General features: G+C 39.2%; 1 protein-coding gene across 1 annotated transcript in view; it reads right to left on the bottom strand.

Annotated features, from left to right (window-relative positions):
- Positions 1-14,625, bottom strand: part of CPE (carboxypeptidase E) — a 144,459-nt gene that overhangs the window by 42,193 nt on the left and 87,641 nt on the right. The window lies entirely within an intron of this gene.

The following is a 14,625-nucleotide window of genomic DNA, read 5'->3' as shown; positions in this document are numbered from 1 at the left end:
AAGATGCAAGAAAAGGTTAACAGAGACCTAGAAGAACTAAAGAACAAACAGAGATGAACAATACAATAACTGAAATGAAAAATATACTAGGAGGAATCAATAGCAGAATAACTGAGACAAATGAGCAGATAAGTGACCTGGAAGAAAGAATGGTGGAAATCACACTGAAGACCAGAATAAAGAAAAAAGAATGAAAAGAAATGAAGATAGCTTAAGAGACCTCTGGGACAACATTAAATGCACCAACATTCACATTATAGGGGTCCCAGAAGGAGAAAGAGAGAGGACATGAGAAAATATTTGAAGTCATGATAGCTGAAAACTTCCCTAATATGGAAAAGGAAGCAGTCAACCAAGTCCAGCAAGCACAGAGAATCCCACACAGGATAAACAAAAGGAGAAACATATTGACACATACTAATCAAATTGACAAAAACTAAGACAAAGAAAAAATATTAAAAGTAACAAGGGAAAATGAAAAATAACTCACAAGAGAACTCCCAGAAGACCATCAGATAATTTCTCAGCAGAAACAATGCAAGCTGAAAGGAGTGTCGTGATATATGTAAAGGTGTGAAAGGGAAGAATATATAACCAAGAAAACTCGACCCAGTGAGAATCTCATTCAGATTTGATGGAGACATAAAAAGCTTTACACATAACTAAAAGCTAAGAGAACTCAGCATCACCAGGCCAATTTTACAAAAAATGCTAAAGGACTCATCTAGGCAGAAAAGAGAATAGCAATTCTAAGGAAAAATAATTCTACACATTCAGTTCAGCACAGTTCACTCTGTCATATCCAATTCTTTGTGACTCCACAGACTGCAGAACACCAGACTTCCTTGTCCTTCAGCACCTCCCAGAACATGCTCAAACTCATGTTCATCAAGTTGATGATGCCATCCAACCATCTCATCCTCTGTTGTCCCCTCCTCTTCCTGTCTTCAATCTTTTCCAGGATCAAGGTCTTTTCCATTGAGTCGGCTCTTCTCATCAAGTGGTCAAAGTATTGGAGCTTCACCTTCAGCATCAGTCTTTCTGATGAATATTCAGGGCTGATTCCCTTTACGTTTGACTGGTTTGATCTTCTTGTAGTCCAAGGGACTCTCAAGAGTCTTCTACAGTGTCACAGCTCAAAAGCATCAATTTTTTTGGCACTCATGCTTTCTTTATGGTCCAACTCTCACATCCATACGTGACTAATGGAAAAACCTTAGCTTTGACTAGATGGACCTTTGTTGGAAGTAATGTCTTTGCTTTTTAATATGCTGTCTAGGTTTGTCATAGCTTTTCTTCAAAGGAGCAAGCATCTTTCAATTTCATCGCTGCAGTCACCATCTGCAGTGATTTTGGAGCCCAAGAAAATAAAGCCTCTCACTGTTTCCATTGTTTCCCTATTTGCCATAAAGTGATAGGACCAGATGACATGATGTTTGTTTTTGAATGTTGAGTTTTAAGCCAGCTTTTTTCACGCTCCTCTTTCATTTTCATCAAGAGGCTCTTTAGTTCCTCTTGCTTTCTACCATGAGATTGGTGTCATCAGCATATCTGAGGTTATTGATATTTCTCCCAGCAGTTTTAATTCCAAGGTGTGCTTCCTCCAGCCCAGTATTTCGCAGGATGCACTCTACATACAAGTTAAGTAAGCAGGATGATAATATACAGCCTCAAAATACTCCTTTCTCAATTTGGAACCAGTCTGTTGTTCCATGTCCCATTTTAACTGTTGCTTCTTGACTGGCATACAAATTTCTCAGGAGGCAGGTAAAATGGTCTGTATTCCCATCTCTTGAAGAATTTTCTACAGTTTGTCATAATCCACATAGTCAAAGGCTTTGGTATAATCAATAAAGCAGAAGTAGATGTTTTTCTGGAACTCTCTTGCTTTGTCTATGGTCCAAATGATGTTGGCAATTTGATCTCTGGTTCCTCTGTCTTTTCTAAATCCAGCTTCAACATCTGGAAGTTCTCAGCTCACATACTGTTGAACCCTAGCTTGGAGAACTTTGAGCATTACTTTGCTAGTGTGTGAGAAGAGTACATCTGTATGGTAGTTGGAACATTCTTTGGCATTACCTTTCTTTGGGATTGGAAGGAAAATTAACCTTTTCCAGTCCTGTGACCACTGCTGAGTTTTCCAAATTTGCTGGCATATTGAGTGTGGCACTTTCCCAGCATCATCTTTGAGGGTTTTAAATAGTTCGACTGGAATTCCATCACCTCCAGTAGCTTTGTTTGTAGTGATGCTTCCTAAGGCCCACTTGCTTGCATTCCAGGATGTCTGGCTCTAGGTGAGTAATCACACCATCATAGTTATCTGGGTCATGAAGATCTTTTTTGTATAGTTCTTTGGTGTATTCTTGCCACCTGTTCTTAATATCTTCTGCTTCTATTAGGTCCATATAGTTTCTGTCCTTTATTGTGCCCATCTGTACATGAAATATTCCCTTGGTATCTCTAATTTTCTTGAAGAGATCTCTAGTCTTTCCCATTCTATTGTTTTCCTCTATTTCTTTGAACGGACCACTGAGGAAGGCTTTCTTATCTCTCCTTGCTATTTGGAAGTCTGACTGTTTCCATGTTGAACAGTTCTATGATGACCTATAAGACCTTCTAGAACTAACACCAAGAAAAAAAGATGTCTTTTTCATCATAGGGGACTAGAATACAAAAGTAAGAAATCAAGAAATACCTAGAGTAACAGGCAAGTTTGGCCTTGGAGTACTAAATGAAGCAGGGAAAGGGCTAACATAATTTTGCCAAGAGAAAGCACTGGTCATAGCAAGAGATGACTTTATCATTGGACTTCACCAGACAGTCAATATTGAAATCAGATTGATTATATTCTTTGGAGCCAAAGATGGAGAAGCTCTATACAGTCAGCAAAAACAAGACTGGGTGCTGACTGTGGCTCAGATCATGAACTCCTTATTGCAAAATTCAAACTTAAATTGAAGAAAGTGGGGAAAACCATTAGGTCATTCAGGTATGACCTAAATCAAATCCCTTACAATTATACAGTGGAAGTAACAAATAGATTGAAGGGATTAGATTTGATATACAGAGTGCCTGAAGAACTATGGACAGAGGTTCTACACATTCAAACTATTATATCAAAACCTCATGGGAATAGAAAAGCCCAAAGCTACAAAAGATATACACACACAAAAGAAAAAGCAATGCAAACACAAAATAAAGATGGTAATCGAACCACAAGAGACGAGAACAAAAGAAGAAGAGAAGAAAAAAAAGACCAACAAAAACAAATCCAACATATTAAGCAAATGGCAATAAGAATACACATCTCAATAATTGCCTTAAATATAAATGTACTAAATGCACCAACCAGAAGACATAGACTGGTTGTGTGGATTTAAAAAACAATGTCTTTATATACGCTTTCTAAAAAAGACCTACCTCAGACCTAGGAACACATACAGACTGAACATGAGGGGATGGAAGAAGGTATTCCATGTAAATGGATATCAAATGAAAGCTGGAAAATCAATATTCATAGCAGAGAAAATAGACTTCAAAACAAAACTGTTACAAGAGACAAAAAGGGACACTACATAATGATCAAGGGATCAATCTAAGAAGATTTAACAATTGTAAGTATACATGCACACAACATAGGAGCACCTCGATATATAAGGCAAATAAGAACAGCCATAAAAGGAGAAATTAACAGTAACACAGTAATAGTGAGGGAAGTCAGCACCCAATTTTCAACAATGGGCAGATCATCCAAACAGAAAATCAATAAGAAAACACAGGCTTTAAATGACAAATTAGACCAGATGGGCCTAATTGATATTTATAGAGCATTCCATCCAAAACCAGCAGATTACACATTATTTTCAAGTGCACATGGAACATTCTCCAGGATTGACCACATGCTAGACCACAAAGCAAGCCTTAAAATTTAAGAAAACTGCAATCATATCAAGCATCTTTCCTGATCACACTATGAGATTAGAAATAAACTATAGGAAAAAAAATATTAAAAAAAAAAACACAAACAATAGGGGCTCAACAATATTCTACTAAACAACCAATGGATCACTGAATAAATAAAAAAAATACCTAAAGACAAATGAAGGTGAAAGCACACTGATTCAAAACCTATGGAATGCAGCAAAAGCAGTCCTAAGAGGGAAGTTTACTACAATACAATCTTACCTCAGGAAACAAGAAAAGTCTCAAGGAAACAACTTAATGTACATCTCAAACAACTAGAGAAAGAAGAATAAGTAAAACTTTAAATTAGTAGAAGCAAATAAATCATAAAGATCAGAGCAGAAATAGATGAAACAGAGACCAAAAAAAACAACAAAGATCGATGAAACTTGAAGCTGGTTCTTTGAGAAGATAAAAAAGATTGATAAACCTTTAGCCAGACTCTTCAAGAAAAAAGGGAGAGGGCTCATATCAATAAAGTTAGAAAAGGAAAAGAAGTTACAATTGACACCACAGAAATACAAAGGATCACAAGAGACTACTACCAGCAACTGTATGCCAATTAAATGGATAACCTGAAAGAAAGATGGACAAATTCTTAGAAAGATAAAGTCTCCCAAGACTGAATCAGGAAGAAACAGACTAATCACAATACTGAAATTGAAACTGTGTTTTAAAATTTTCCAATAAACAAAAGTCCAGGACCAGCTGGCTTCATAGTTGAACTCTATCAAACATTTAGAGAAGACTTACTATGTATCCTTCTAAGAGGATTAACAGTCATGTAGGAAGGCCAGGGTTCCCCAAGAAGCAGGAGGAAATAAACTGCAAGTGGCAGACATTTTTTTCTCTTCTAATTCTGTGCTGTAATGATGTCATCTGGTTCTGCCTGAACTTAACTTTTCTCAAACCTTGAGCTAACCCATGTGTTTTTCTCATGGAAATGTTTTTCTTAAGGGATGTTAATGAACTATGTATTTGCTTGGAAATCTGCCTTTCTTCAAGATTCATGTCAATTGTTTTATGGCCCAGGACTACTCCCTTTGTGCCAGTGCTATCTCAAAATGCATGTTGTAGGTGAGGGGGCCATGTGCAACTCTCTCAGTCTTGAGATATTTCTTTTATCTGATTAGCAGCTGCAGTGTAGGAGACCTGGGTTCGATCCCTGGGTTGGGAAGATCCCTTGGAGAAAGAAATGGCAACCCACTCCAGTATCCTTGCTTGGAAAATCTCGTGGACAGAGGAACCTGGTGGGCTGCAGTCCATGGGGTCACAAAGAGTCGGACACGACTGAGCAACTAATGCTTAATGCTAACAGGTATACAATGCTTTGCTAAGAGCTCATCCGAAGAGTTGACTCATTGGAAAATACTGTGATGCTGGGAGGGATTGGGGGCAGGAGGAAAAGGGGACGACAGAGGATGAGATGGCTGGATGGCATCACGGACTCAATGGACGTGAGTTTCAGTGAACTCCAGGAGTTGGTGATGGACAGAGAGGCCTGGAGTGCTGCAATTCATGGAGTCACAAAGAGTCGGACACGACTGAGCGACTGAACTGAACTGAACTGAAGAGCTCGCAAGGGGGCACTCTTTCTGTCCCTTTCTGATGTCTATGTCAGAAGCTTTCTCTATCTCTTTTATACCTTAATAAAACTTTGCTACACAAAAGTTCTGAGTGATTAAGCCTCATCACTGCCTGTGGATCAAAATCCTCTCCTCCAGAGGCCATGAATCCTGGTTTCATTCACAGCTTGCAGCCAGAGCCTTTCACTTCTGAAAATGTTCCAGAACAACTGCAAAGGCAGAACAATTCCCAAATTCATTCTGTGAGGCCACCGTCATGCTGACACCAAAACCAGATAAAAATATCACAAAAAAGAAAATTACAAGCCAATATCACTGTAAAGAATCTGCCTACAAGGTAAGAGACCTGGGTTTGATCCCTGGGTTGGGGATATCGCTTGAAGAAGGGCATGGCAACCCACTCCAGTATTCTCACCTGGAGAATCCCCAAGGACAGAGGAGTATGGCAAGCTAGAGTCCATGGGGTTGCAAAGGGTCAGACACAACTGAGCAACTAAGCATACATGCATATCACTGGTGAACATAGATGCAAAAATCCTTAACAAATATTAGAATTCTGAATCCACAATCAATTAAAAAGGATCATGTACCATGATTAAGTAGAATTTATCCCAGAGATACAAGGATTTTTCAATATCAGCAAATCAATCAGTATGATATAGCACATCAACAAATTGAAGAATAAAAACCATATGATCATCTCAGTAGATGTGGGGGAAGTTTTTGATAAAATTCAACAGCTATTTATGATAAAATCTCTCCAGAAAGTTGTCATACAAGGAACATACCTCAACATAATAAAGCCCATATACAACAAACCTGCAGCTAACATCATACTCAGTTGTGAAAAGCTGAAAGCATTTCCTCTAAGATCAGGGGCAAGATAAGGATATCCACTCTCACAACCTTTATTCAACATAGTTTTGGAAGTCCTGGGTACAAAAATCAGAGAAGAAAAAGAAATAAAGGAATACAAGTTGGAAAAGAAGAAGTTAAACTGTCATTGTCTGCAGATAACATAATACTATACATAGAAAATCCTAAAAATGCTACCAGGAAACTACTGAAGCTCATCCAGGAACCTAGTAAAATTATAGATTACAAAATTCATACACAGAAATCTTTTGCATTTCTATACACTAACAATGAAAGTTCAGAAAGAAAAATTCAAGAAACAATCCCATTTACCACTGCACCAAAAAGAATAAGATACCTAGGAATACACCTATCTAATGAGAAAAAGACTGTACTCTGAAAACTATAAGATGCTGATGAAAGAAATTGAAGAATACACAAGCAAATGAAAGATATACCATGTTTGTGGATTGGAAGAATCAATATCATCAAAATGACTGTCATACCCAAGGCAATCTACAAGATTCAGTGCAATTCTTATCTAATTACCAATCGCTTTTTTTCACAGAACTAAAACAAAAATCTTAAAATTTGTATGGAGACATAAAAGACCTCTAATAGTCAAAGCAATTTTGAGAAAGAAAAATGGAGCTGGAAAAATCAAGCTCCCTGACTTCAGACTATAAAAGCTATAGCCATCAAAGCAGTAAGGTATCATGGAATAGGATAGAAAGCCCAGAGATAAACCCATGCACCTGTGGTCAATAAATCTATGACAAAGGAGGCAAAACTAAAGAATAGTGGAAAGACAGTCTCTTTAATAAATGGTGCTGGGAAAACTGGACAGCTACATGTAAGAAAATGAAACTAGATCATACTTTTAAGCCACACACACAAAAAATAAGTTCAAAATGGATAAAAGACCTAAATGTGAGACTTCAGTTCAGTTCAGTTTAGTCGCTCAGTCATGTCCGACTCTTTGCGACCCCAAGAATTGCAGCATGCCAGGCCTCCCTGTCCATCACCAACTCCCGGAGTTCACTCAAACTCGTGTCCATCAAGTCCGTGATGCCATCCAGCCATCTCATCCTCTGTCGTCCCCTTTTCCTCCTGCCCCCAATCCCTCGCAGCATCAGAGTCTAGACACTATTAAACTCCTAGAGGAAAACATAGGCAGAACACTCTCTAACATAAATCACAGCAATATCTTTTTCAGTCTATCTCCCAGAATAATGGAAATAAAAGTAAAAATAAACAAATGGGACCTACTTAAACTCAAAAGCTTATGCACAACAAGAAAACAATAAGCAAAATAAAGAGACCACCAATGGATTGGGAGAAAATATTGGCAAATGATGTGACCCACAATGCATTAGTCTCCAAAATTTACAAATAGCTCATAAAGCTTTATATCATCAAAACAACCAACCAATCAAAAACTGGGCAGAAGACCTAAATAGACATTTCTCCAAAGACATACTATGACCAAGAGCCACATGAAAATAGTTTCAACATCACTAATTATTAGAGAAATGCAAAACTACAATGAATATCACACAAGTCAGAATGGCTATCATAAAAAAAATCCATAAACAATAAATGCTAGAGAGGTGTGGAGAGAAGGGAACCTTCCTAAACTCTTGGTGGGCATAGAAGTTGGTACAGCCACTATGGAGAACAGTATGGAGATTTTTTAACAAACTAAAAGTAGAGCTACACTATGACCCTGCAACTCTCCTCCTGGAATATATCCAGAGAAAAACATGGTTCTAAAGGATACAAGCTCCCCAAGCATCATCACAGCACTATTTACAATAGCCAAGAAAAAGAATGAAATAATGCTATTTGCAGCAACATAATGGACGCAGATATTGTCATACTGAGTGAAGTAAGTCAGACAGATAAAGAGAAACATCATGATATCCCTTATATGCAGAATCTAAAAAGAAATGAAACAAATGAACTTATCTACAAAATAGAAACAGGCTCACATACATAGAGAACAAAATTATGATTACCGGGGTTGGGGAGGAAAGATGGGGAAGGGATTGTTAGATAGTTTGGGATCAACATGTACACACTGCTATATATATATATATCATAGATAACAAAATAAGGACCTAAGTATGGCACAGGGAACTCTACTCAAAGTTATGTGGCAGCCTAGATGAGAAGGGAGTTTGGGGAGACTGGATATATATATATATATATATATATATATATATATATATATATATATATGACTGAGTTCCTTTTGCTGTCCACATGAAACTACCACAACTTTGCTAATTGGCTATACTCCAATATAAAATTAAAAGCTTAAAAAAAAAAAAGAAGAAGAAGAAGAAGAGGAAGAGACACCAAAGAATTCCTCCCTACCCACCCTCTCTCTTCAGATGCATGAAGAAAATGCAGTGTGAAGACACTGTGGACAGGCAGCAACCTAAAAGTCAGGAAGAGGGGCCTCACTAGGAACCAACACTGCATATACCTTGACCTTGGAATCCCAGCTTCTAGAGCTGTGAGAAAACAAGCGTCCATTGTGTCCACAAGTCTCCAAGTGTCCATGTGACCCAGAGTCCTGGGTCATTTAAATATCATTATCATATCACATTATCTTGTCATTGTGAGATTTACCTCACATAATCTAGTTTTCTCCCTGCAAAAGCTCAATAAACTACTGACGACACTCATTATCATTATCATAGAAACGTGGGAAAAGAAGATAAGTTTTGTTGAAGGGCCCAGAATTCAAACATAAATCATGCTGCCCATTCCCTTGCATTTTATAAGGAGTAATAAAACTGCAGAGCATGGCTGCAAAATAATCTGAATTAATCTGTTGTTCTGATTCTTTCTGCTTCACCCATCTAACAGGCCCAATTTCTGCAATGGAAAACATCTTCCCATTAAAAAAAAGAAGAAGAAGTTGGAATTATTCTTCTCTCAGAAATACATTATCTAAATATTTTCTGTGTGATTTGAGTGACCACTAACTTTAGAAACCCTGTCCCTGGTGACTTCTCAGCCTGAGCTGAAGCTAATCCTAACCTAAGGATCAGGAGGGAGCAGTCAGAGGTATATTTATAAAGTCTCCATAAAACTACACTCAGGGTCTCGTCCAGAAGGTATGTATGTGGGAAGCAAGTTTTCTTTCCTTCTGATTTCATAGTCATAATATTATGACTATTGAAATCATAATATTTCATAGTCATAATATTCAAATCATAATAATCGTGTACCTTTCCATCAAGCCCATCCTCTCAGTGTGTGTGTTGGTGGGACTGAGGTGCAGGGGAAGCTGCCACAGTCCACTGAGACTGGACCAAGAGAAAACAGAGACCAGGATGCCAGGGGGTCTTAGAAACCTGCCTCCCCAGAGTATTTGAGGAGATTGCAATGTCGGAGGCTTTCTGGTCACGTTGCTTTACCCCAGTACAGCTTGAAGCTTCAGTCGCTCAAGAGAGCTTGGCCCACAACCCATAATGAACACATTGAAATTTTCTATTACTCTTCTGGATTAAAAAACAAAAATTCTTTAATGACTTAAAGGGGAAATAGCAAACTCAGTCACTTAGCCAAATTTGGCTGCCAGAGCCTAAACTTGTGTTTGAATTTGAATGCTCTGGCACGGAGCGTGCAGTTTCCAGTCTGCTACAGGTGGTGCCATACCATATCACTGCTTTATTTGTTTCCAGAGTCAAAAAATTTCCAGTGTGGTTTTGCTTCTTTAACTATGGAGAAAATCTCAGAAACAAATCTCTCCCAATATGCTTATTATATTTTTAAGAAGGTAGTAATGACAACAGCAATGCTTTAGGCTGACATAAAGGTAGGATTGTAAAGGTCATTTTATAGAAGATATTCATATATGGAAATAAAGTACAAGGCATATATGAGTTAGCAAAAGAAAATAAAGTATTTTTATATACTTCTTTGGTCTTCAGGAATAAAGTTGATTGCTAGATAATGCTACCACCAAAATATAGAAGGGCTATGATCTTTTAGTGCTTCCCTTGTGGCTCAGACGGTAAAGAATTTGCCCACAATGTGGGAGACCTGGGTTCAATCCCTAGGTTGGAAAGATCCCCTGGAGAAGGGCATGGCAAGCCACTCTAGTATGCTTGCCTGGAGAATCCCCATGGACAGAGGAGTCTGGGGGGCTACATTCCATGCGGTCACAAAGAGTCAGACACAACTGAGCGAGTAAGCACAGCACAGCATGGCAGATGATCTTTTAAGTCTACTGTCTTATGAGACAAGGAAGCGTCGCAGTTCAAATACAGCATTTGTTGAATGTATGCAAATATGCAAATCGCAGTTTCAGACAGTAAGGGGCACCCAAAGCAAGTAAAGCAGCACTCTTAAACTCAAGGAATGCAGGGTCTGGACGAGAGTGCAGACATGCAGACAGCAGTCAGGAGGGAGGAGGCAACCATGAAGAAAGAAATGTTGGATCCATAATCAACCAGCTTCAAGTCCCCAAGATGAAATATTGCCACCACCGCTCTGGCCTCCCTCTAGCCCTTTTCCCTCCCAAGGCCAGATCTATTTTTTGAAAAATGAAATATTTTTCACCGTATCAGTAAACAAAGATGTCGCTCAGCAGTGGTTACAGCCCTCCATTGTCAGTTGGTGAGCCCTAAGGGCTCTCAGGAAGAAGAAAAATACTTGTGATCTACCACTCATCAGACTGCAGCCACCCCATACGATGGACCCCAAGGGAGCTCAGGATGTGAAAAACATAATATACTGGCCCCAGATAGGTGAAGTACATTTGAAAGGAATGATTTCACTGAGCCCAGACTCTTGCACCTTCCCATATATAGAGAAGTGCTAAATTCTTTAATTGGGAATGCCTGGTTTTCTTTCAGTTCAGTTCAGTTCATTCACTCAGTTGTGTCCAGCTCTTTGCAACCCCATGGACTGCAGCATGCCAGGCCTCCCTGTCCATCACCAATTCCTGGAGTTTACTCAAACTCATGTCCTATGAATCGGTGACGCCATCCAACCATCTCATCCTCTGTCATTCCCTTCTCCTCTTTTCTTCAATCTTTCCCAGCATCAGGGTCTTTCCCAATGAGTCAGCTCTTATCATCAGGTGGCCAAAGTATTGGAGCTTCAGCTTTAACATCAGTCCTTTCAATGAACATTCAGGACTGATTTCCTTTAGGATGGACTGGTTGGATCTCCTTGCAGTCCAAGGGACTTTCAAGAGTCTTCTCCAACACCACAGTTCAAAAGTATCAATTCTTCTGCGCTCAGCTTTCTTTATAGTCCAACTCTTACATCCATACATGACTCCTAGAAAAACCATAGCCTTGACTAGACAGACGTTTGTTGGCAAAGTAATGTCTCTGCTTTTTAACATGCTGTCTAGGTTTTCTTCCAAGGAGTAAATGTCTTTTAATTTCATGGCTGCAGTCACCATCTGCAGTGATTTTGGAGCCCAAAAAAATAAAATCTGACACTATTTCCACTGTTTCCCCATCTATTTCCCATGAAGTGATGGGACTGCGTGCCATGATCTTTGTTTTCTGAATGTTGAGCTTTATGCCAACTTTTTCACTCTCCTCTTTCACTTTCATCAAGAGGCTCTTTAGTTTCTCTTCAATTTCTGCCATAAGGGTGGTATTATCTGCATATCTGAGGTTATTGATATTTCTCCTGGCTATCTTGATTCCAGCTTGTGCTTCATCCAGCCCAGCGTTTCTCATGATGTACTCTGCGTATAAGTTAAATAAACAGGGTGACAATATACAGCCTTGACATACTCCTTTCCCAATTTGGAACCAATCTGTTGTTCCACGTCGAGTTCTAACTGTTGCTTCCTGGCCTACATACAGATTTCTCAGGAGGCAGGTCAGGTGATCTGGTATTCCCATTTCTTTCAGAATTTTCCACAGTTTATTGTGATCCACACAGTCAAAGGCTTTGGCATAGTCAATAAAGCAGAAATAGATGTTTTTTCTGGAACTCTCTTGCTTTTTTGGTGATCCACTGGATGTTGGCAATTTCATCTCTGGTTCCTCTGCCTTTTCTAAAACCAGGTTGAACATCTGGAATTTCATAGCTCACGTATGAACTTGTTGAGCTTGTTGAAGCCTGGCTTGGAGAATTTTGAGCATTACTTTGCTAGCATGTGAGTAGAATACAATTTGCGGTAGCTTGAGCATTGTTTGGCATTGCCTTTCTTTGGGACTGCAACAAAAACTGACCTTTTCCAGTCCTGTGGCTACTGCTGAGTTTTCCAAATTTGTTGTTATATTGAGTGCAGCACTTTCACAGCATCATCTTCCAGGATTTCAAGTAGCTCAACTGGAATTCCATCACTTCCACTAGCTTTGTTCATAGTGATGCTTCCTAAGGCCCACTTGACTTCACATTCCAGGATGTCTGGCTCTAGGAGAGTGATCATACCATTGTGGTTATCTGGGTCATGAAGATCTTTTTTACATAGTTCTGTGTGTTCTTGCCATCTTCATAATATATTCTTTCTCTGTTAGGTGCATACCATTTCAGTTCTTTATTGTGCCCATCTTTGCATGAAATATTCCCTTGGTATCTCTAATTTTCTTGAAGACATCTCTAGTCTTTCCCACTCTATTGTTTTCCTCTATTTCTTTGCACTGATCACTGAGGAAGCCTTTCTTATCTCTCCTTTCTATTCTTTGGAACTCTGCATTCAAATGGGTACATCTTTTCTTTTCTCCTTTGCTTTTCACTTCTCTTCTTTCCTCAGCTATTTGTAAGGCCTCTTCAAATAGCTTTTTTGCATTTTTTTCCTTGGGGATGGTCTTGCTCCCTGTCTCCTGTACAATGTCAGAACATCCGTCCATGGTTTTCTTTAATTAACTATAATCTTTTGATGTTCAGACTACCTGCCCTTTGTTGCAAAACTTCTAAATAACCTGGTTCCTCCCTGTGCCTCCTTGGGGCAGTTCTCTCAGGGTTACTTAAGATGCCATCTTCTGGGCTTGGAGTTCGAAAAATTCACACTGAATAAAATATAACTCTCAACTTTTAAGTTGTGAGCATTTTTAAGTTGACACTTTTAAAAATACAGTCCTTATCTGGTTCCCTCTACATGAAAATCCATCAGCTAACTTCCCACTGGACTATACCATAAACACCAAAGTTCTCCATAGTGTTACAGTAGGCAGGTAGCTGGATATGAGCAGAAAAAGGGGAGCATGAGCCAGGTGGCAAGACATCATGCATCTTGTAAACAGTGTACATCCATGGACAGATAAAGAAAAGGAGGAACCTTCAGACTGATAGGAAACCATACATTTTGAGGCAGACAAAGAAAGGTAGGAAGAGGTGAGAATCTCCAATGTCCAAATGTAACCTGTTGCTCATTATGTTATTATTACAATAAAATTAGCCTAGAAGCTAAGAAGTACCCACCATGCATTGATGCCATAACAATTCTAATCTAAGCTAAATAAGGACAAAAATCACTACTCCCCTTGGGAAGGTGGAGGTGGGATGAAAATCAAGGAAGAAGACCTTCCAAACTTCTTCCCTAATGAATATTCCACCCATTCATTTGTATGCCCCTCATAACCAGCTTGCCAAAGGAACCCAGCTACTCACTTGTCTGCCAGCTCTCCCTCTGAGAGCATATTCTTACTTAAATAAATCCTCACTTTATTTTCTTGATTTCCCTGTCTCATTTCTGAATGAGGGGTCTGGTCTGAGGACTCTGGTGTCTCCTGAGCACCATCTCCTCTCCCATCTTCCAGCCATACTTTCTTCAGCACAGGGCTCTTCCTGTGATGCTCTTTACTCCTCACACTCACTTTGCTCTCTCATCTCTATGATCATGGTAACTATGATTTCCTTAGAGCATTTTTGTCACAGTTCAGTTCCTTTGTTATCTTTAGTACCTCAGTTGAAAATGTACATTAATCAGAGTGGTTATATGTTTAATCCCCACCCCATACTGTATGTAGTGGGATGGTGTCCATGTCAGCTTACATGTTTATCACCTGTGCCTGGCATTGAGTCTGAGACACAGTGAGAGAATAAATTCATTATTAAGTAAATAAAGGAATAGTGTTCTTCTAAATCCTATGATCCCAGCAACATGCTGCTGCTGCTAAGTTGCTTCAGTCATGTCCGATCTGTGCAGCCCCAGAGATGGCAGCCCACCGGGCTTCCCCATCCCTGGGATTCTCCAGGCAAGAACACTGGTGTGGGTTGCCATTGCCTTCTA

Source organism: Ovis canadensis, chromosome 17, assembly GCF_042477335.2.
Source record: "Ovis canadensis isolate MfBH-ARS-UI-01 breed Bighorn chromosome 17, ARS-UI_OviCan_v2, whole genome shotgun sequence".
Taxonomy (NCBI): Eukaryota; Metazoa; Chordata; class Mammalia; order Artiodactyla; family Bovidae; genus Ovis; species Ovis canadensis.
The sequence above is the reverse complement of the archived record's forward strand: the minus strand, read 5'-3'. Positions and strand labels throughout refer to the sequence as shown.